Source organism: Anomalospiza imberbis, chromosome 34 (genome assembly GCF_031753505.1).
Source record: "Anomalospiza imberbis isolate Cuckoo-Finch-1a 21T00152 chromosome 34, ASM3175350v1, whole genome shotgun sequence".
Taxonomy (NCBI): domain Eukaryota; kingdom Metazoa; phylum Chordata; class Aves; order Passeriformes; family Viduidae; genus Anomalospiza; species Anomalospiza imberbis.
The window spans coordinates 656,634-679,522 of record NC_089714.1 but is presented as its reverse complement, the minus strand read 5'-3'; the positions used below and the strand labels follow the sequence as shown (position 1 = coordinate 679,522).

The following is a 22,889-nucleotide window of genomic DNA, read 5'->3' as shown; positions in this document are numbered from 1 at the left end:
GCCAAGGCACATCCTGTCCTCGATATCGGTAACACCAATATTTTGGCAACCTGACGTGGAGGCTGGCCCGACCCTGCCACACCGATGGGACACTCCGGAGCTCTCGGAGCCTCACAAGACCACGGAGAGGCTTTAAGGCAGCTTGGCGTCCACTGGCAGAGCTTTGAGGACATAGCTCTCCAGGAGAGACTTTGGGCTTTATCCACAGAGTACTTGTGGATGTCCTGCACCTCTGGGAAGCGCACCTCCTTTTTGGTGAGCCAGACCTTCCCAGAGGAAGAATAGGGCAGCTCCTCCTGCCCCGAGGAGTCCTGTTCAGGTGAAGAGAAGACTCCGCCGGACCAGGACACCGATTTGGGTGAGTATCCCCGCTCCATAGCGGGGTGGGGAGCTCAGAAACCGTCCCTGACGAGGGACTTGTTCTTTTTCGCTCTTATTTCGAGCACGGCAAGGCTGCGCAGCCCCGCGGGGTCGGGAGCGATAGCCCCGGACGGCGCGGCTCTGCCGTTTTTAAAACCCGCGTGGCAGCGGCAGCGCCGCTGGCTCAGGGGGAGCGGGGGGCTCTGCCCGCCCCCTCAGCGCGGTGCGGGGCGTTCGGATTCTCCCGCGGCACAGCGGGCGGCGGCGGCGGCTCCCGGGAGCGGCGGGAGGGCGCGGGCAGCGGGGGCAGAACCATGGCTCGGGCTTTCTCGCTGGGCGTGGGCGGCGCTGAGCCGCGGCTCCTCCGCATGGCGCGGGGGATCCCTGCTGCTGCCGGCGGCAGTTTTAAAAGCCGCACAGGCTGCTGCGCTGGGCAGGGCTAAAAGCTGCGTGTTTTCGCTTCTTAACCGCGGTGTTTGGAAATCGGTACCGAATTCGGGTTTGTTTTTTGTCGGTGTGAGGTTGGGCTGTGCCTTTTACATCTACAATGGGGGCTAAGCTAAGCACAGCACAGAAAGGCGTATATTATCGGATTATAGGAGTGCTAGTTAGCGGAGATGTATACTTTTCTAAGGGAAAATTAAAACAGTTTATAAGGTGGCTTTTTCTACACTTCCCGCAAGTTTCTCCTGAACAAGTCCACAATACCCACTTTTGGGACACAGTGGGTCACAAATTGATAACCTTGGGAAGGTCTGGGGACACGTCTTCAGCTGAATTTGTGTTTTGGAGTTTGCAAGTTCGATCAGCTTTACTCAAGCAAAGGGAAGTGAAGGAAAAGCCAAATAACAAGGAATGTACCTCTGCTCTTCCTATTTCTCCCCACCCCAGTTCTGAACCCTCTTCCCCAAAACTCGGTATTTTAAGGAGTGCAGACTCTGCTCACGCCCAGGGAAGCCAGCTCCCTGAGCATCTTAAAATGCCCGAGTCCCACTGTCCACAAAGTCCTGGCCAGACTGCGTGGAATTCTCCCCACCCTGTCTCCCCAGCCCAGAAACCCCGAGCACGTGTTGGTTTTTCGGAGAGCAGTGACCACCCAAATGGCTCCCAGTCCCCAGAGAGCCAAGAAAATGGAGGATGCCATGTGGCACCGCGCCCTACCTGGTCTCCTTCTTCCCATGATTCCCCTCAGCATCCCAAAAATCCTTTCTTTCCCCTCACCCCCCGATCCTCGTGATACCTTCCCTCCCCCCACCTTTCCTGGCACTCCCTCAGCTCCACCCCTCCCCCCAGGGGGCGTCTGCCGACGTGACGTCACCACGTGGCCACACCCCTACCACCCCTGTCCCCGCCCCCTATTCCCACGGTGGCCCCGCCCCCTGCCCGGGTTCCCACGGTGGGGGCTCGCCCACTGCTCACCCCTGTAGCCACATCAGTGACCCCAATGCTTCCCATTCAAGGGAAAAGCAGCAGGGAACTGCAGAGCCAATGCAGGGTCCCGATTTCTCACTCGCCCCTGTCACATATCAGCATGCAGGGCAAGGGGGAGGAGCCACAGCTGCTAATTGGAAAGCTTTTGCACAGCAAATAATAAGAGAGATTTGCAAAACACACCAACAGTATGGCCCACAGAGCCCGTGCTTCCGTGGCCTTTAAAGGCCAAACTGGGTAGGACTGTGCTAGTCCCACATGATTTAAAACAGCTTTTTTCGTGCCTCATGACCTCTACAGAATTCAAACTATGGGAAGTGGCATGGAAACAACTGCTGAAAGAGGCCCTCCCAGACTTGCATGCTGATCCAAACACAGCAAAGGATGCCAGTGGCGTGCCAATTACCATCGAGCATCTCTCCGGTGAGGGTCAGTGGTCTCTGGCCCCAGTCCAAGCTGCAGTAATCCCTGTGGTAGTCCTTGAGAGAGTCAGAGATGCAGCTGGAAAAGCCTTCTTTGCCCTTCAACCTGACGGCCCTCTCGAGCCATATAGTAAGATCACACAGCTACCATCAGAGCCTTTTTTGAAATTTGTGGAAAGGTTAACTAGAGCTATTGAAATCCAAGTTAGGAAAGAAAATGCAAGGGAAGAAGTTTTAGAGGAAATGGCATTTGCAAATGCGAATGAACAGTGTCGAGCTGTGATTTTAAGCTTACCTTTAGAACCCCCCCACACTAAAAGATGTGCTTCTAGTTTGTGACAGGAAAGTGCCTCTGAGGAGTGTGGCTCAGGACACCAGACCAAAGCTGCTGCCAAGGCCACCACAGAGAGTCACCGTTGCCAGCCCAGCGCCCATTCCATCAGCACAGTGGCACACTGGGCAGCAGCGAGGACCAGCAATGGTTGACCCCACAAAGCCATGCCTGCTTTGTAAGAACCTTGGGCACTGGGTTAACCAGTGTCCCCTGAGAAAGCAATTGGATGAATTTAAAAATAGCAGGGGTGGAGAACTACAAGTGCTCCCAGGGAGTCAACAACAACAAAAAAAAAACCTAAAAGGGGTTCTGTGGTTCTGTGCAAGCACGGGGCTCTGGCACCTCTGGGACCTCAGAGCCTGCTGTGACCTCAGCCTGCTGTGACCCCAGAGCCTGCTGAGACCTCATGGCCTTAGCTGCACCCCCAGAGTGTACCCCCATCTGTACCAATGGACTGCCCTGACTGTAAATGTTTGGCTTGATCCAAGATCATTTCTCAGCAAATCCTTTCTTTTGCCTGCTGACTTTGACTGTGACCCTGTCGCCCTGATTTCTTAGGATTTTCTAAAGCCTTCTGAATTTACATTCTTGTAGAGAACTTTCTCATGCAACTTTCTGTAAACAACCTCTTGTTTTGCATTCTTTCATAGAGGCGGAGAAATTTGATAGACTGGTAGTTTGTCCAGTGTCGTTGGAGAGGTGGCACGTTCACCTTCCAATCCACTTGCACCTTTTGAGAACTATAAATGATTGGAGTCAGAAAAAATAAATTCGTCTCTTCATGGTGACCAAAGCTGTGGTGCGTCGTTTTTCCTTGTGTCCTCTGGTGACATCTGGTGGCCGCCGGCGTGTACTACAGCTTAGGTCGGGTGAGAGTGAGCTCACCCCCCCTCCTCTTTGGCGTTTTGCCTGCTGTGTTAGTTGTGAAAAATGCATATTTTATGATTGGCTTTTCGCAAATATTAAATTGAATACTATATGTATTATGTTATATTAATTAGAAGTGCTGTATTAACATTTTAATAGTATGGCATATGTAGTTTTGTAGTTAAAATAGAACCTATGTATGTGGGTTTTTTTTTTTTACTAGCTCAAGCAAGAGATGAGATAATGAAGAAACTCTTCACACAGAGATGACAATGATGGGGGCCCATAAAGAATTACTGCCTCCTTATCGGAAAAGACAAACATTCTTCCACCTTCTCTCCGTCTTTATGGAACCACCAGGATTAAGGGGAAGAAGTTGACAAAAACCAGAAAAGTTCTTAATTTGCAAGGAATTTATGCATCATGTATGAGATGTATGAATATGCAACAGGCTACTGCTTTTAAAGATTATTCCTTTGTTCACAAGGCATGCTTATCGGGCTTAAGTGCCCGAGAGCATCCGGACATCCGTAATTCTTTGCTTTTTATTGTCTTGTAATTGTCCTAACTCTAAATTTTCATTACTCTAATTGTATTACTATTTTTATAACCATTTTATTATTATTAAACTTTTAAAATTTTAAAAACCAAGTGATTGGCGTTTATAACAATCTACAATATGCTAAAAATTGTAAAACCTAAACTTCTCATCCATGTGACATACTAAACTACACTCTCCAATCCCTAAAATCCCTAAATGCCTGTTGCCCCCGGGGGATGCTATGTTGGTATTCTCCTTCCTCAGCCCCGGGGATGCTCCGCTGGTTGCCCTGGTCCTCCCAGTTCCATCGTCCTCGTTCCAGGGCGATGCCCCGCCACTCTCGGTGCTCACTGTCCCATGGGATGCTCTGGCAGGGTCCTCCCCCCTCTCCCCAGGGCATTCCTCACCGCCGTCCGTTGCCAGAGGTGGCGCCGGGGCGCTCCCGGGGCTCTGACGCTGCCAACGCCGCCGCTCCCATCGCCGGGCCCGCACTGAGCCCTGTGTGCCAGCGCACGCCTTTTATAGTCGGGGCAAGCCCCGCCCTCCCGCCGACAGCCAATGGGAGTGCAGTGATGTCATAGTGGTGAGGGGCTGAGTGTCAAGGCCGCTTGTGATGTCACAATGAAGGGGTGGGGCCAGAATGAGAGTGCGATCTGATTGGACGATGCGGAAGGTGTTCCTGCACTGATTGTTCCAGGCGCTGATTGGTTGGATTGACGCTGGGGGCGGGGCAAGGCAGGGAGTGGGCGTGGCTCACATGGGGGGAGTCCCAGCCCCATTCTGGGGATCCCAGGCCCATAGGGAGGGGTCTCTGGGGGTCCCTGTCCCATTTCTGGGGGTTGTAGTTTCATGGAGATGGGTCTGTGGTGGTTCCACTCCCATGGGGATGGGTCTCTGGGGGTACCAGCACCATTTTGGGGGGGTTTAGGTTAATGGGGAGGTTTCTCTGGAGGTCCTAGCCCCATTTCTGGGGTGGCCAGTCCATAGGGAGAGGTCTTCTGGGGGTCCCTAGACTATGGGGAAGGGTCTGTGTGCTCCCAGTCCCACTTTTGAGGGGGAACTTTATGATTCGTGTGGGTGGCGAGTGACTCGTGGGGACAGCAAAGATCAGCCACAGAATTTAATAAGATTTTTTGCCAATTTTGCTTTGGAAAACACCTTACCTTTGGAGGATGCTCCGGTGGGGGTCCGTGCTCCTCCCGCCTGATCCCGGCACTGTCTTCGTCGTTGCCCTGGGGGGATGCTCTGCTGGTGTCCTCCCTCCTCACCCCGGGGCATTCCCCGTCGCTGGCCGCCGTCCATGGCCGGAGGTGGCTCCAGGGCGCTCCAAGCTGCTGAGGATGTCAGCAGCTCCCACTGAGGCCATCCCTGCCCAGAGACCGTGGGGGAATGGGCAGACAAGGAGAGCGTCCCTGGGGCTGGGGCAGCAGAACTCAGAGGCACCAGCAGCTCCAGCTGGGAAATGGAGTGTGGAATGTGACTGTGAAAGCCCTGCCTGGGCTGTGCCAAGCAGGACACACAAGCCCTGACTCCCATCCCCCAAACAACTCTCTCAAGGAGACATTTAAGAGGAATTACAATTGTTTGTGTCCTCTGAGTTGGATGCACTGGAGAAATACCAACAAGAGATTCTCTGGAGCTCCAAACAAAAAAAAAGCCTTTTTTGGGAACTTTAGAAACCCAGAGAAACTTTGGTAAAAGGTTTAGCATGACATTCAATCAACAAAAACACTTCCCAAAGCATTACCTTGGCCCATTCAACTTCACAGACTATTAGCTCATTCAATTTTAAGTTAATCAACATTTGCACGAGGACCAAAATAGAAGAAATAGACACAGAAAGAGAGAAAGACAAAAAATATACAGAGAAGCACACAAAGAGCTACCAACTCCTGGATTCCAGCAGTGTTCAGATAGAAATTCCAAGAGGAGGAAGGGTCAAGATGTGTGCTTGCCTTGTGCTCAGCCTTAAATACCCCTTGGTGTTCCTGGGCCCTTCCCCCAGGTGGGACTTGGGGTCATTTGGTCACTCAGGAGCTGGGCTGGGGGCTCCAGAGGTGGCTGTGGAGCATTGCCTGTGCTGTGCCAGGGACTGGCAGACACTGCTGGGCTGGGATAGAGGCTCTGGGGGGATTGGGGTTCCAGGGCAGGGCAGGGCTGGGGTTCCAGGGCAGGGCAAGGCTGGACCTGCCCCTTCCTCCCCACACATGAAATGTTTCCAGCCAACAATCTCCTCCCGTCTGTCACAACAGGCAGTGTTGGAGGTGAAATCCCAATTCTGGCCATGGGCACCTGCAGGAGAAGGACAGTTCTTTTCCATAGGAAAGAAAGCCCCAGGTCTTGGCTCATTTCTGGTTTGATTGCCTGGATTCTGTTTGGTTTTGTTGTTGCTTTGTTTTCTTTTCCATGCCTGAAGTGTCCAGTCAGGAGCAGAGTGACTCTTGCCAAGGAACTTTGTGGTGCTCTCACTTAATATTAAATCTGGTTTTGCTAATCCCTTTCTGGGGATTTTTTCAGCGCTCTCAAGCCCTCGTTGGTAACAGGGTGAAGGAGCCCTGGCCCAGGATCTGGCCCTGGGGGACACAGGGACGCTGCCGGGGGGTCCCTGTCCCCCTGTCCCACCCCCCACAGCCCCGGCCCCCGTCCCCGTGTCAGGCTCTGGGGTCGATCTCGTGGAACATCCTCTGGGGGAGGCTGCGGCGCCAGGGCCGGGGGGACCCGGGGGGACAGGGGACCCCGCAGTGCACGAGCAGCGTTGGACTTCTCTGGGCGAACTGGGAGGGGGGGCTGGGGTGGAGTGACCTCCCCAGTGACCTCACATGGCCCCTGTGATGGCACACAGCCCCTGTGATGTCACACAGCTCCTGTGATGTCACAGAGCCAACTCTGAGATGTCACCCTGTGATGTCATACAGCTGCTCTGTGATGTCACAGAAGACTGTGAGATGTCACAATGTCACCCTGCAATGTCACTATTTGTTCTTTGGTGTCACAGCCTGCTCTATGACATTACACAGCCACCCGGTGATGTCACCACCCACTCTCTGTTGTCACAGAGCCACCCTCTATGATGGCAGGATCTGCTCTATTGCCTTATACCCTTCTCTATGATGTCACAGCCTGCCCTGGGATGTCACAACCCCCTAAGTGATGCCACAAAACCCTCCCTGTGATGTCATGCTGCCACTCTGTAATGTCACAGCACACACTTTGACCTCACTGCCTGCTCTATGATGTCATACAGCCATGCCATGATGTCACAGCCTGCTCTGTGATGTCACACAGTCCCCTCTGGCATGCCATAGCTGCTTGATGACCTCACACAACACGCTCTGTGATGTCACAGCCCAGTCTGTGACCTCACACAACCCACTCTGTGCAGTCACACAGCCCCTCTCTGACATCACAGCTGCTCTGTGCCTCCGTGACACAGCCACAGAGCTGCTGCTGTGACACAGCCCCCTCTGGGACACCCCACAGCCCCTGCCAGTGCTGAGCCCCTGTGAGCTCTGTCTGTGCCCTGCTCGTGTCCCTGGGATGCCCTGGCAGTGCCCCAGCCCTGCTGGGCTGTGCACAGGAGCTGCTCCTGGCCAGAGCTGTCTCTCTGCAGCGCTGCCCTTGCCAGGAGCTGCCTCTGGGCCAGGAGCCCAGCCCAGCTCAGCAGCACAGACACAGCACCAGGACTTTAATGACCTCTGGGGCTTTGGTGCTGTTTGCATCAGACCCAGTCCCTCAGAGTGTGCTCAAAGAGCTTCTCAAGAACTCAAAAAGTCAGATTCAAAGTCCAAACTTTCTTTAACTGTTAATGGGTTCCACTCAAGGACACAATTCATATCAAAGTGTCCCCAGGCCCCAGGCAGAGCAGAGAACTGGAGGCACTGATGACAGGTGGGGACAAACAAGGCAAAGGTGTCTCTGGTGCTGAGCAAACCTGGATGTGTTTCAGGAATGCAAAGGGCCAAGGCTGAGCCCCAGCCCCTGGCAAGGCAGATCCTGTCCCTCCCTCCTTGCTCAGGGCTCTTCCCGGGATGGGCACTGCCATGTGGGGATGTGCCATGCCAAGGGCAGGACCATGGGGCGGCCCCTGCCCGGCTGCTGAGCAGGGACAAGGAGGCCATGAGGCCCCAGGGCTGCAAGGGTCACTTGTCCCCTCGTGGCCTCAGGCCCAGGGCCAGCAGCCATGGCCAAAGGGCTGCACAGGTTGGCTCTGTCAGGGCCTTGCAGCTGCTGCACATCCCTGTGCCCTCTGCAGCCCAGGCTGTCCTGCGGTGTCCCTGCCCTGGCCTCTGTCCCTGCAGGCTGTCGTCATCCCCCGGCTGCCCCACCTCGCTGGCCCTTTCCTTTGCTGACAGCTCTGCCTCCTGCCTGCCCCTGCCTGGCCACACAAAGCCTTGGGCTGCTCCAGGCTCCTTCTGGGGACGTGTTGCACCACAGCCCTGACCTGGGAGGGAAATTCCTCTCCTCTTGTGTCCAGTCTAGGTGGGATGGCCCTGGCAGAAAGGTCTCCTTGGATTCCAGCAGATCCAGGCTCTGACCGTGGCTCTGTTCCTCTCTCTTCCAGCCCTTCAAGCCCTGAGTGAAAACAACAGCCCCTCCTGCAGAAGCATATTTGTTCAGGTGATGTTGGAGGGAAGAGCTGCAGAACTACTTTCATCTGCTGGTTCAGAAGAACCAGTGTCTCTTTAAGACCTGCAGATCCCTTGGAAGGTGAGACCACCTGGAGACCAGAGGAGACCAGCTGGAGCTCCAGGCACAGCTGATGACTGGCACAGCTGAGCCTGTGGGAAGCTCCCATAGCTCCTGCCTTCTCCCTCCCTGTTGACAGCTCCCTCCCTGCAGCCCTCAGACCCTGCCCATCCCCTTTCTTCCCTCCCAGCTCATCCCTTTGCTTCACCTTCCATTAATGAACACTTTGGCTTCTTTGCTCTACCTGCATCTCTGTGGAGCTGAAGCGATGCAAATCCAGGGCCCTGGAACACACAGGCCCCTGCTGCCGTTCTCTTCCACGCCGTGTTTTGTGCACACACTCAGAGGAACGAGGGCAGATCAGGCTGGGAAGGACCCTGTGCTGAAGGTCCAGTTCCACAACACTGTGGAGTTACAGATCCTGCTGAGCACCCTGGAGCCCCTGGATTTTGGAAGAGCCAAGCTGAGGATGCTCTGAACCCAGCTGTGAGGGATTCCATGGCGAGCATCCACGGAGGGCAAAGGAGCTTGGAATGCTGCAAGTTTTCAAGAATAGCTTCCTGAAAGCACAGCAGTGCTCCATCCCTGCACAGGATCAGGAAGAGGGCAGAACCAGAGACCATCTGTGGTTCTGTGCAAGCACGGGGCTCTGGCACCTCTGGGACCTCAGAGCCTGCTGTGACCTCAGCCTGCTGTGACCCCAGAGCCTGCTGTGACCTCATGGCCTTAGCTGCACCCCCAGAGTGTACCCCCATCTGTACCAATGGACTGCCCTGACTGTAAATGTTTGGCTTGATCCAAGATCATTCCTCAGCAATTCCTTTCTTTTGCCTGCTGACTTTGACTGTGACCCTGTCGCCCTGATTTCTTAGGATTTTCTAAAGCCTTCTGAATTTACATTCTTGTAGAGAACTTTCTCACGCAACTTTCTGTAAACAACCTCTTGTTTTGCATTCTTTCATAGAGGCGGAGAAATTTGATAGACTGGTAGTTTGTCCAGTGTCGTTGGAGAGGTGGCACGTTCACCTTCCAATCCACTTGCACCTTTTGAGAACTATAAATGATTGGAGTCAGAAAAAATAAATTCGTCTCTTCATGGTGACCAAAGCTGTGGTGCGTCGTTTTTCCTTGTGTCCTCGGGTGACATCTGGTGGCCGCCGGCGCGTACTACAGCTTAGGTCGGGTGAGAGTGAGCTCACCCCCCCTCCTCTTTGGCGTTTTGCCTGCTGTGTAAGTTGTGAAAAATGCATATTTTATGATTGGCTTTTCGCAAATATTAAATTGAATACTATTTGTATTACGTTATATTAATTAGAAGTGCTGTATTACATTTTAATAGTATGGTATATGTAGTTTTGTAGTTAAAATAGAACCTATGTATGTGGGTTTTTTTTTTACTAGCTCAAGCAAGAGATGAGATAATGAAGAAACTCTTCACACAGAGATGACAATGATGGGGGCCCATAAAGAATTACTGCCTCCTTATCGGAAAAGACAAACATTCTTCCACCTTCTCTCCGTCTTTATGGAACCACCAGGATTAAGGGGAAGAAGTTGACAAAAACCAGAAAAGTTCTTAATTTGCAAGGAATTTATGCATCATGTATGAGATGTATGAATATGCAACAGGCTACTGCTTTTAAAGATTATTCCTTTGTTCACAAGGCATGCTTATTGGGCTTAAGTGCCCGAGAGCATCCGGACGTCCGTAATTCTTTGCTTTTTATTGTCTTGTAATTGTCCTAACTCTAAATTTTCATTACTCTAATTGTATTACTATTTTTATAACCATTTTATTATTATTAAACTTTTAAAATTTTAAAAACCAAGTGATTGGCGTTTATAACAATCTAGAATATGCTAAAAATTGTAAAACCTAAACTTCTCACCCATGTGACATACTAAACTACACTCTCCAATCCCTAAAATCCCTAAATGCCCGTTGCCCCCGGGGGATGCTATGTTGGTATTCTCCTTCCTCAGCCCCGGGGATGCTCCGCTGGTTGCCCTGGTCCTCCCAGTTCCATCGTCCTCGTTCCAGGGCGATGCCCCGCCGCTCTCGGTGCTCACTGTCCCATGGGATGCTCTGGCGGGGTCCTCCCCCCTCTCCCCAGGGCATTCCTCACCGCTGTCCGTTGCCAGAGGTGGCGCCGGGGCACTCCCGGGGCTCTGACGCCGCCAACGCCGCCGCTCCCATCGCCGGGCCCGCGCTGAGCCCTGTATGCCAGCACACGCCTTTTATAGTCCGGGCAAGCCCCGCCCTCCCACCGACAGCCAATGGGAGTGCAGTGATGTCATAGTGGTGAGGGGCTGAGTGTCAAGGCCGCTTGTGATGTCACAATGAAGGGGTGGGGCCAGAATGAGAGTGCGATCTGATTGGATGATGTGGAAGGCGTTCCTGCACTGATTGTTCCAGGCGCTGATTGGTTGGATTGACGCTGGGGGAGGGGCAAGGCAGGGAGTGGGCGTGGCTCACATGGGAGAGTCCCAGCCCCATTCTGGGGATCCCAGGCCCATAGGGAGGGGTCTCTGGGGGTCCCTGTCCCATTTCTGGGGGTTGTAGGTTCATGGAGATGGGTCTGTGGTGGTTCCAGTCCCATGGGGATGGGTCTCTGGGGGTACCAGCACCATTTTGGGGGGGTTTAGGTTAATGGGGAGGTTTCTCTGGAGGTCCTAGCCCCATTTCTGGGGTGGCCAGTCCATAGGGAGGGGTCTTCTGGGGGTCCCTAGACTATGGGGAAGGGTCTGTGTGCTCCCAGTCCCACTTTTGAGGGGGAACTTTATGATTCGTGTGGGTGGCGAGCGACTCGTGGGGACAGCAAAGATCAGCCACAGAATTTAATAAGATTTTTTGCCAATTTTGCTTTGGAAAACACCTTACCTTTGGAGGATGCTCCGGTGGGGGTCCGTGCTCCTCCCGCCTGATCCCGGCACTGTCTTCGTCGTTGCCCTGGGGGGATGCTCTGCTGGTGTCCTCCCTCCTCACCCCGGGGCATTCCCCGTCCCTGGCCGCCGTCCATGGCCGGAGGTGGCTCCAGGGCGCTCCAAGGTGCTGAGGATGTCAGCAGCTCCCACTGAGGCCATCCCTGCCCAGAGACCGTGGGGGAATGGGCAGACAAGGAGAGCGTCCCTGGGGCTGGGGCAGCAGAACTCAGAGGCACCAGCAGCTCCAGCTGGGAAATGGAGTGTGGAATGTGGCTGTGAAAGCCCTGCCTGGGCTGTGCCAAGCAGCACACACAAGCCCTGACTCCCATCCCCCAAACAACTCTCTCAAGGAGACATTTAAGAGGAATTACAATTGTTTGTGTCCTCTGAGTTGGATGCACTGGAGAAATACCAACAAGAGATTCTCTGGAGCTCCAAACAAAAAAAAAGCCTTTTTTGGGAACTTTAGAAACCCAGAGAAACTTTGGTAAAAGGTTTAGCATGACATTCAATCAACAAAAACACTTCCCAAAGCATTACCTTGGCCCATTCAACTTCACAGACTATTAGCTCATTCAATTTTAAGTTAATCAACATTTGCACGAGGACCAAAATAGAAGAAATAGACACAGAAAGAGAGAAAGACAAAAAATATACAGAGAAGCACACAAAGAGCTACCAACTCCTGGATTCCAGCAGTGTTCAGATAGAAATTCCAAGAGGAGGAAGGGTCAAGATGTGTGCTTGCCTTGTGCTCAGCCTTAAATACCCCTTGGTGTTCCTGAGCCCTTCCCCCAGGTGGGACTTGGGGTCATTTGGTCACTCAGGAGCTGGGCTGGGGGCTCCAGAGGTGGCTGTGGAGCATTGCCTGTGCTGTGCCAGGGACTGGCAGACACTGCTGGGCTGGGATAGAGGCTCTGGGGGGATTGGGGTTCCAGGGCAGGGCAGGGCTGGGGTTCCAGGGCAGGGCAAGGCTGGACCTGCCCCTTCCTCCCCACACATGAAATGTTTCCAGCCAACAATCTCCTCCCGTCTGTCACAACAGGCAGTGTTGGAGGTGAAATCCCAATTCTGGCCATGGGCACCTGCAGGAGAAGGACAGTTCTTTTCCATAGGAAAGAAAGCCCCAGGTCTTGGCTCATTTCTGGTTTGATTGCCTGGATTCTGTTTGGTTTTGTTGTTGCTTTGTTTTCTTTTCCATGCCTGAAGTGTCCAGTCAGGAGCAGAGTGACTCTTGCCAAGGAACTTTGTGGTGCTCTCACTTAATATTAAATCTGGTTTTGCTAATCCCTTTCTGGGGATTTTTTCAGCGCTCTCAAGCCCTCGTTGGTAACAGGGTGAAGGAGCCCTGGCCCAGGCTCTGGCCCTGGGGGACACGGGGACGCTGCCGGGGGGTCCCTGTCCCCCTGTCCCACCCCCCACAGCCCCGGCCCCCGTCCCCGTGTCAGGCTCTGGGGTCGATCTCGTGGAACATCCTCTGGGGGAGGCTGCGGCGCCAGGGCCGGGGGGACCCGGGGGGACAGGGGACCCCGCAGTGCACGAGCAGCGTTGGACTTCTCTGGGCGAACTGGGAGGGGTGGCTGGGGTGGAGTGACCTCCCCAGTGACCTCACATGGCCCCTGTGATGGCACACAGCCCCTGTGATGTCACACAGCTCCTGTGATGTCACAGAGCCAACTCTGAGATGTCACCCTGTGATGTCATACAGCTGCTCTGTGATGTCACAGAAGACTGTGAGATGTCACAATGTCACCCTGCAATGTCACTATTTGTTCTTTGGTGTCACAGCCTGCTCTATGACATTACACAGCCACCCGGTGATGTCACAACCCACTCTCTGTTGTCACAGAGCCACCCTCTATGATGGCAGGATCTGCTCTATTGCCTTATACCCTTCTCTATGATGTCACAGCCTGCCCTGGGATGTCACAACCCCCTAAGTGATGCCACAAAACCCTCCCTGTGATGTCATGCTGCCACTCTGTAATGTCACAGCACACACTTTGACCTCACTGCCTGCTCTATGATGTCATACAGCCATGCCATGATGTCACAGCCTGCTCTGTGATGTCACACAGTCCCCTCTGTCATGCCATAGCTGCTTGATGACCTCACACAACACACTCTGTGATGTCATAGCCCAATCTGTGACCTCACACAACCCACTCTGTGCAGTCACACAGCCCCTCTCTGACATCACAGCTGCTCTGTGCCTCCGTGACACAGCCACAGAGCTGCTGCTGTGACACAGCCCCCTCTGGGACACCCCACAGCCCCTGCCAGTGCTGAGCCCCTGTGAGCTCTGTCTGTGCCCTGCTCGTGTCCCTGGGATGCCCTGGCAGTGCCCCAGCCCTGCTGGGCTGTGCACAGGAGCTGCTCCTGGCCAGAGCTGTCTCTCTGCAGCGCTGCCCTTGCCAGGAGCTGCCTCGGGGCCAGGAGCCCAGCCCAGCTCAGCAGCACAGACACAGCACCAGGACTTTAATGACCTCTGGGGCTTTGGTGCTGTTTGCATCAGACCCAGTCCCTCAGAGTGTGCTCAAAGAGCTTCTCAAGAACTCAAAAAGTCAGATTCAAAGTCCAAACTTTCTTTAACTGTTAATGGGTTCCACTCAAGGACACAATTCATATCAAAGTGTCCCCAGGCCCCAGGCAGAGCAGAGAACTGGAGGCACTGATGACAGGTGGGGACAAACAAGGCAAAGGTGTCTCTGGTGCTGAGCAAACCTGGATGTGTTTCAGGAATGCAAAGGGCCAAGGCTGAGCCCCAGCCCCTGGCAAGGCAGATCCTGTCCCTCCCTCCTTGCTCAGGGCTCTTCCCGGGATGGGCACTGGCATGTGGGGATGTGCCATGCCAAGGGCAGGACCATGGGGCGGCCCCTGCCAGGCTGCTGAGCAGGGACAAGGAGGCCATGAGGCCCCAGGGCTGCAAGGGTCACTTGTCCCCTCGTGGCCTCAGGCCCAGGGCCAGCAGCCATGGCCAAAGGGCTGCACAGGTTGGCTCTGTCAGGGCCTTGCAGCTGCTGCACATCCCTGTGCCCTCTGCAGCCCAGGCTGTCCTGCGGTGTCCCTGCCCTGGCCTCTGTCCCTGCAGGCTGTCGTCATCCCCCGGCTGCCCCACCTCGCTGGCCCCTTCCTTTGCTGACAGCTCTGCCTCCTGCCTGCCCCTGCCTGGCCACACAAAGCCTTGGGCTGCTCCAGGCTCCTTCTGGGGACGTGTTGCACCACAGCCCTGACCTGGGAGGGAAATTCCTCTCCTTTGTGTCCAGTCTAGGTGGGATGGCCCTGGCAGAAAGGTCTCCTTGGATTCCAGCAGATCCAGGCTCTGACCGTGGCTCTGTTCCTCTCTCTTCCAGCCCTTCAAGCCCTGAGTGAAAACAACAGCCCCTCCTGCAGAAGCATATTTGTTTAGGTGATGTTGGAGGGAAGAGCTGCAGAACTACTTTCATCTGCTGGCTCAGAAGAACCAGTGTCTCTTTAAGACCTGCAGATCCCTTGGAAGGTGAGACCACCTGGAGACCAGAGGAGACCAGCTGGAGCTCCAGGCACAGCTGATGACTGGTACAGCTGAGCCTGTGGGAAGCTCCGGTAGCTCCTGCCTTCTCCCTCCCTGTTGACAGCTCCCTCCCTGCAGCCCTCAGACCCTGCCCATCCCCTTTCTTCCCTCCCAGCTCATCCCTTTGCTTCGCCTTCCATTAATGAACACTTTGGCTTCTTCGCTTTACCTGCATCTCTGTGGAGCTGAAGCGATGCAAATCCGGGGCCCTGGGACACACAGGCCCCTGCTGCCGTTCTCTTCCACGCCGTGTTTTGTGCACACACTCAGAGGAACGAGGGCAGATCAGGCTGGGAAGGACCCTGTGCTGAAGGTCCAGTTCCACAACACTGTGGAGTTACAGATCTTGCTGAGCACCCTGGAGCCCCTGGATTTTGGAAGAGCCAAGCTGAGGATGCTCTGAACCCAGCTGTGAGGGATTCCATGGCAAGCATGCACGGAGGGCAAAGGAGCTTGGAATGCTGCAAGTTTTCAAGAATAGCTTCCTGAAAGCACAGCAGTGCTCCATCCCTGCACAGGATCAGGAAGAGAGCAGAACCAGAGACCATCTGGGCTTAACAGAGAGCTTTGGTGTGCCCAAGAGCAGCTGAAGCAGCAGCACGGTGCCCGAGACTCAGACATGTGACTGTGCCAGTGCCCGGAGCGCTGTCAGGCAGTGCTGGGATCCCGGGTGTGGTTCTGGTCCCCAGAACTGAGGAATGGCAGCCCCAGCCTCAGACCCAGTCAGAAAGCCCACCAAGGGAGACCAGAGGGAGGGCACCCTTCCAGTTTCTCTTGGGCATGGCCGCAAAACAACCCCTGCTGCTTCTTCCTCCGCCGGTGTTTGGGCTGTGCTGGTGGCAGAGCCAGCCAGGTTGTGCTCTGCGTTCCAAAGCCTGTTGAGACCAGGCATGAAAAGTGCTGCATGCGCAGTGGAGAGTCCTGGAAGGTGCTGGCAAGAGCGTCCTGCGGGAACAGGGCTCTGGGCTCTGGCTGGAACAGCCTGGTTTTGCTGCAGTGACCGCAGGCAGGAGTTGAGGCAGGTGAAGAGGCAGCAGGCAGCTTGTGTTTGTAGAGGGCCTGGGGCTGCCCCTCTGAACCTCCACCTGGAAACACACTTGGGGAAATACGAGCTACAGCCGTAGTGCCTGTCCTGAAAAGACCTGAAGTCATTCAGCCTTGCCAGCTTTTCTTAAGAGTGTGTTGATGTTCCCCAGGACAGCTACACATTTGGGGAAATGCCTTTGGAGGAAAGGGGCTTGCTTCTCAAGGAAAGTGCTTCCCAGGGAGCTCCCAGTAATGTAGGTGCAAGGGTCCCCCTTTGGCTCTCTGTGGTCCTTTCACTGCCTGAGGCCCATTGCACTTGGCAGAGGGGCAGGGCAAGGGAGAAGGCTGTGAAGAGCAGGTTTGGCATCTGCCTGGACCTGTGGAGACCAACCCAAGCACCTGCAGCAGGGTGTGTTCCCCCCTTTGGACAGAGGCGTGAGCAGGAGCATCTCTGTCCAGCCGTGAGCCCCAGAGCTCTCTCTGAGAGCTGTGAATTAAAAGGCCTTTACACACACACTTTTCACCTCTTCCCTGTCTGCTGTGTTTCAACTCTTGGCAATGTGCATGTGGATCTTGCTTGGTGGAAGCTGTTGTGGCCCAGGGTCAGCACAGAGCTGGGCTGGGTGGGCCAGGCAGCGTGGAGAGTCTTGGCTGATCTTGGTGTGTCCCTGGCCTCAGAAAAGGCTGGGAAGGTTTGCCTCCCAAGGCGTCCTGCTCATTGGCTCTCCCTGTGCACCCTGGAGAGAACAAGGTAGGCATTTCTGGCAGCTGGGCATCAGCAGGCCTGAAAGTGGGGGTGTGTTGTGGAGCGAGCCCAGCTGAGATACCCTGAGAGGAGCCCAGTGCTCCTTGCTCCCCTGTGCTGACACGTGAGTGTTTGTCTGGTTTTGGGATGGCCCTGGCTGTGTGAGGGGTGCTACGTGGACACGAGACAGCCGGTCCTGTCCCGCTGGGTCCCAGCAGTGCCTCACAGCAATCCTGCATCCATGTCAGGATGCTGGCCAAGAGAGGTCCTGGGAGCTGAGGCAGCTGATTTTAAGCTTGTGCAGGTGCCTACAGGTCAAGGCCAACGGTGTTCCCTCAGGATACAGCAGTCCTGAGGGGTCTCCCTCATTCAAACAAATCAGCAGACAAATGCATTGTCAGCCAAAAGCCCTTTTATTGACCTGGTGGGAGGGCAGGAGTCTGCACCCACTGAAATGTTTCTCCAGCAGGTTTAAATTTCAGTGGGTTGATGTAAGAGTTGAATCAAAAACACCATCCATCTTTACACTGCTGAGGTGATTCCATAGGCAGGCGGTTGGAAATACATTGTGTCAGATTCCCATACTTGAAGCTGATGTCCAGGCGCTGGCCAGGAGCGGTCTCGATGCCCCAAAGCAGCACAAAGTCTTCCTCAGGGCTTCCCTGCCCAGGGCTGATTCCACACTTGCCCTTAGTTCTTCTGGTAGACTGTGTCTAAAGCTTTTTGTCAGGTCACTCTCATGTCAAGTTAGGCCAGCCAGGTTTTTGTTATGCTAACTGGTGCTAAGTACTTAGGCATGTCTGTGCTAATTACTTGTTTACTCATGTGAATTGCTTGTGCTTACTTATGTCAAACCAAGGCCTTGTTCCATCCCCAAAGGTGCCTGAGGCCACCCACTCCTTGTGGCACCAGTTGCTTTCCTGTGGAATGTTCTCCCTCCCCGAGGGTAAAGAGGGAGCTGGAGAAAGAGCTTGCCAGGCTGCTCTCCATCCTTTCCCAGCACTCCTGGTGAAGTGGAGAAGTCCGAGCTGAGCGCAAAGGTGCAAATGGAACAGCCGTGCACAGGAAGGCTCGGTGGGAAGGATGATCCAGGATCCATAGGCTTGGCAGCCTGAGCGTGCTCCAGGAGAAGGCCTTGGAGCAGATCCTCCTGAGTGCCATCCCACGGCACCTGCAGGGAACCAGGGCGTCTGCTGGAGGGTGGGAAAGCTCTGCAGAGCGACGGGGACAGCTGGGGCTCCTGGAGGGGTGTTGAGGGCTTCTGTGCGGGAGTTTGGGGGGCTTGGTGCTGGTGGGGTGTTGGAGAAGGAGTTGTCTGGAAGGTGAGAGGACTAGGCTGGAATTTGAGTCAGTTTGAAGGCAGCATCTGTACTTTGGCACAGCTTTGGTTAGGGAGGCCAGAAGGAATATCTGTGACTTTTCCTCTTCATGGTCCTGATTGTCCTGCAGGGAACAAGAGGGGAGAGCTGTGCTTTACTGGCCACTCAGATATCTGTACCAGGGGGAGGATTAGCCCTTTTGCCATCTACTCATTTCTTTGAGCTACTTTTCTAACACTGAGTGGACTTTGATTTCTTGAGAGCTTTTATTCCTTAAGAGAATAAGGATATTATCATCCGTTCATAGAAAACCAAAGAATGGCCCTTGTTTTTTTCCTTTTTTTGTGTAGTGTTATGTTCTGTAAAGTGACCCTCAGTGGATGAGGTTAAGGCAAATGAGTTGCTGCTTTGAGATGGGAAGCAAAATTCCAACTCTTCACCTCCTCAGGCCATCCCAATTCATTTGGGAAGTTTGCAACTTTTTGGAACTACTTGAGTCGAGCAATGGGAAGTAAAGCTTTCCTGAATTGAGGATTCTTACTTGCAAGACTCTTCTGTGCCTTCACCGCTAAGGTGTTTTTCTGCTGAAGGCAGTAACTTCAATGAGAAAATAATTTCAGCATGGAGTAAGAGCTTCTGACAGAGACCAAGTGTTGCCAGCGTTGCTCCAGGTGCTCCTGCCAACAGCCCCTGCAGGCAGGAGCGCAGCCCCCAGTGCACGTGGGCTTTGGCTCCCTCTGGCACAGAAGCCCCCCACGGGCACAGGTCTCTGGGGCAGGAGACGGGCACCGGTGCTGCCAGGGCTCGGGGGGTGGCAGGTCTGCTTGGGCAGGGACCCTGCCACACCTGCTGATGTCAGCGCTCCCCGCGCCCCAGGGGTCAGAGCAGCATTCGTGCCCTGGCCCACACGTTCCTTGTCTGTGTCACACCCACAAGTTTAGGATGGCCACCAGCCGGGACGTGTCCCAAGGAGGCCGTGCCAGCTTCTGTGAAGGCCCCGTGCCCTTCCCAGCGCAGCTGCGTCGGCAGCCCTGGGGGCTCCTTCTGCTGCCCTGAGCCTGCAGAGCAGGGCAGCGTTTGCTGATGGTTTGAGCCGTTCCTAAAGATCCTGTCGGGCTGTCTTAGACACTTGGGGTGAGGGATTCCTTCCAATCTGATCCACTTTGGGTGGGCTGGGGGTGGCCCCAGGGCATGGGGCAAGTGTGTGCAGGGGCCCTTTGTGACACGGTGCAGCACGGTCACCGTGGCATGGAACAGGACAGCGTGTCCAAGGGCCCTTTGTGACATGGGGTGACATAGGAGCTGGCGGTGACAAGACCACGCCACAGTGCTCGAAGCACGCGACGGGACAGGACGGGACAGAGCGGTGCCGTAAGGAGCCCCCGCACAGCGCACTAGTTCGTGTCTGACCCGGAGCTTTTCCAAGGCGCTATTCCTGCAGCTGACCTCAAGGCCAGACCACAGGACTTGGTGACCCATGGCCTTTCTGAGGCTTCTCTCCTGCAGGTGTCCTCGAGGGCAGACTGTGGGACTTGGTGCCCTGGAGGCATCTCCCATCCCTGCCACCGGTGCCCTCGAGGCCAGACCACAATCCTTGACAGGAGTCTCCTGTCCTTGTGGCAGGAGCCCTCGAGACCAGAGTGCAGGACTTGCTGTCCTGTAGCCTTCCTGAGGCTTCTCTCTTGAAGGTGCCTTCCAGGCATGACTGCAGGCCTTGCTGACTCAGAGCTTTTCCGAGGCATCTCTCCTGCGAGTAGCCACAAATCCAGTCACTGACATGGAGCAGTGACCCCCGAGAGTGCCCAAGCTGGCCTGGGTGGAGGAAGAAGAAGAAGGCCCTGGAGCTGGCCCTGCACAGGAGACCTGTGCTGCCCTGCTGGATATGCTCATAGAGGAGGGGTTTTCCAATCCAAAGCAAGTAAGCAGCCTGTGGCCAGGGTTTGATCCTCCCAGGAATTGCTTGGCCGCCCAAGCCATGCCTACTGGTCACTGGAAGCCTTTGAGGCCATGGCAGTGTGGTGGGAAGGGAAGGACTTCTCTGGGGAAGCTGGGGACATTCCTCCCTCTGGCAGCTTTCCAAGTCTCCCCATGACTTCTCCAGGTGCCTGCCATGGTGAGGTACATCCACCAGTGGCTCATGGCCAGTCAGTTTGCTGAGCACAGGCTGAACAGGGCCCTGCTGGATCTCACCGAAGAACAGCCTGCTGATGTAGTAATGTGTCCTGGTTTGGGGCAAATTTGGGAGAAAACCTTCAGAAGGAGCCCCAAGAAAGCAAACCCCCACAGCCCCTTGCTCACTTGGCTCAGGAAGAATTTCCCCAGAGAGTAGTGGAAACAACCTTTTTATTGAGCAGGCAAAGCACTCCCCAGCACAAAAAAATGAACAACACCAGATGACAAAAAGTCTTTCTACGCTCTGAAGAGGTGACAAATTCAGAAAGTCTCTCCTGGGAGTGGTTGCCCAGTTATCAGTCTCCGGCACTGGGGGTGGCTGCTGCAGGTCACAAAATGCTGGCTCTCGGTGTCTCTTGGTGTTTCCCATGTCCCAGTCCTGAGCAGGTTCAAATGGTATTCAGGAAAGGGAAAGAAAAAAAACAGTCCAGGGAAAAAATTGGATTGCCTAGCTAAACTAACTAATAAGCAAAAGCAAGGGCAAAAGCAAAAAGCAGGAGCAAGAGCAAAGTGAAAGCAAGCAAGCCAGCAAGCAAGCAAGAGAGCCAGCAAGCCCTAGCCTCTCCTAGACACAGACTTTGGGGAGAGGTGAGCTGGCTGATAACAAGACAAAAAAAAACCTTCACTTTTCGGAGCCAGTCCTGAAGGCACAGAACATAACATCAAGCATAAACAGAACACACGATTGGGGATGCAAGCACCATAATGTCACCCTAGGACATTCCACCCCTTATCTCCGAATCGTCAACATACTACCAAACGTCATGTAAAAACTTCATCAGGTAAAAACTTCCATCTTTCACTTACTCAGACACATTTCCTTCCATCTCTCTTGCTCAAACCTTTGACACACATTTCCTTCTATATCACTTGCACAAACCTTCGACACTTCCACATTTCCTTCTGTCTCATGTCGGTGTGGTTTAATGTAAAGACAGTGGCAGTAACATCCAACAGTGATATTTGCATATGAGATCTCCCTGAGGTACACATCGTGTTGTTCCATATTTCTGCATTATTCACCATGTACAACCTGGTCCCTGAGCAAAGACAATCCCAAGAATGGGTTTGTCTGTACTCGAGGCAGAATTGATCCACACTGTCTTCCCTAACAAACCTCTGATATGTGCCACTGGGATTTTATCTACCTGGATCGGAGCAGCATATAAAAAGGAGCAGTTCCAAACATATGGCACATTATGCCAATCAGCCTTCTGATGAGCCTGTGACATTTCTTACTCAACAGTGACACTGCAGTGCTGGCCACCAGGCCGGCTTGCCAAGGGAGGCTTCTGGCCATGCCCTGCAAGCAGCTGCTTCTGCCAAGGCGCCTTTGGTGCCTCAGGCTCTCCCTGGCACAGCTCCCAGCATGGCACTCTGCTCTTGTTCCCTGTGCTGGGACTGGCCTGGGGCTTTTCCTGCAGCGGGACCTGCCCTGCTCCTGGCACAGGAAAGGCAGTTCCTGCTGGAGCAGCAGGCTCTGCCTGCAGTGGGCTCAAACCACTCCCGCAAGGCCCTGGTGACGTCAAAATTGCTTCCTAGAGCAGAATAGTCTATAATTGGTATAGCTCCTATATTGAGGAGTAAATAACTATTTTTTAAATTTTATTCTGTGTTGTAAATAGACCGTTTTATCTAATAATGATCAGAATCAATCATAGCTGTATTTATACAGATTTATCTGGTATTACATCATTAATCTTTTGGGACAAATTGCATTAAGGTTCAATTCCACCTGTCCAATCTGCAGGGTCGGGATGGGATCCAGGCGCTGCCAGTCTCTTCTATTAGAAGGAATTCTAGAAGTCTGGGGGTCCTGCAGGGGTTTCAGGATCTATGGTGGCTGTTGGGGGTCATTTCTCCACCTCATGACTCAGCAGGAGTTTCTCCAGTAAGGAAATAAAGCTTTTGCCTGAAGCTCCCACTCTGCCCATGACAGGAACCCCTGTGAGTGTCTGTGACATCCCGGCTCTTTGGCAGCCTGGGGACTCCTGGGATGTCACCATGGAGCCCCCGTGAGTGCCTGTGACAGATCGGTGCCTTTGCAGCCAAAGAACCCCTGGGATGTCACCATGGGATGGCTGTGACTGCCTCTGACCACACGTCTCTTTACCATCCCCAGAAACCCCTGGGAGGTCTCCATGGAGCCCCTGTCTCTTCCTGGGACATTCCAGCTCTTGAGGATCTTGGAGACTCTTGGAAAGTCCCCATGGAACCCCTCTGAGTGCCTGTGACAAATCTGATCCTTAGCAGGCAACCATCACCAGGACTCCCTGTTGCTATGGTCAGTTTCCATGGCAACCATCATGAGCCGCTGTTGCTATGGTCAGTTTCCATGGCAACCATCACCAGCCCTTGTTGCTATGGTCATTTGCCATGGCAACCATCCCCAGCCCCTGTTGCTATGGTCCGTCCCTGGGCAGCTCCATGGAGACCCCATGCCAGGGGTGGTTGCCATGGACACCAGCTCAGGCCTGGAGCCCAAGCCCGTTGCCCGTTGCCTTGGCA

At 54.2% G+C, this 22,889-nt stretch overlaps 1 protein-coding gene and 1 pseudogene across 3 annotated transcripts in view; one reads left to right on the top strand and one right to left on the bottom strand.

The window, feature by feature from the left end:
* Positions 1 to 22,889, bottom strand: part of LOC137464017 (zinc finger protein 850-like) — a 646,379-nt pseudogene that overhangs the window by 481,107 nt on the left and 142,383 nt on the right.
* Positions 1 to 22,889, top strand: part of LOC137464016 (zinc finger protein 850-like) — a 506,586-nt gene that overhangs the window by 472,707 nt on the left and 10,990 nt on the right. The window lies entirely within an intron of this gene.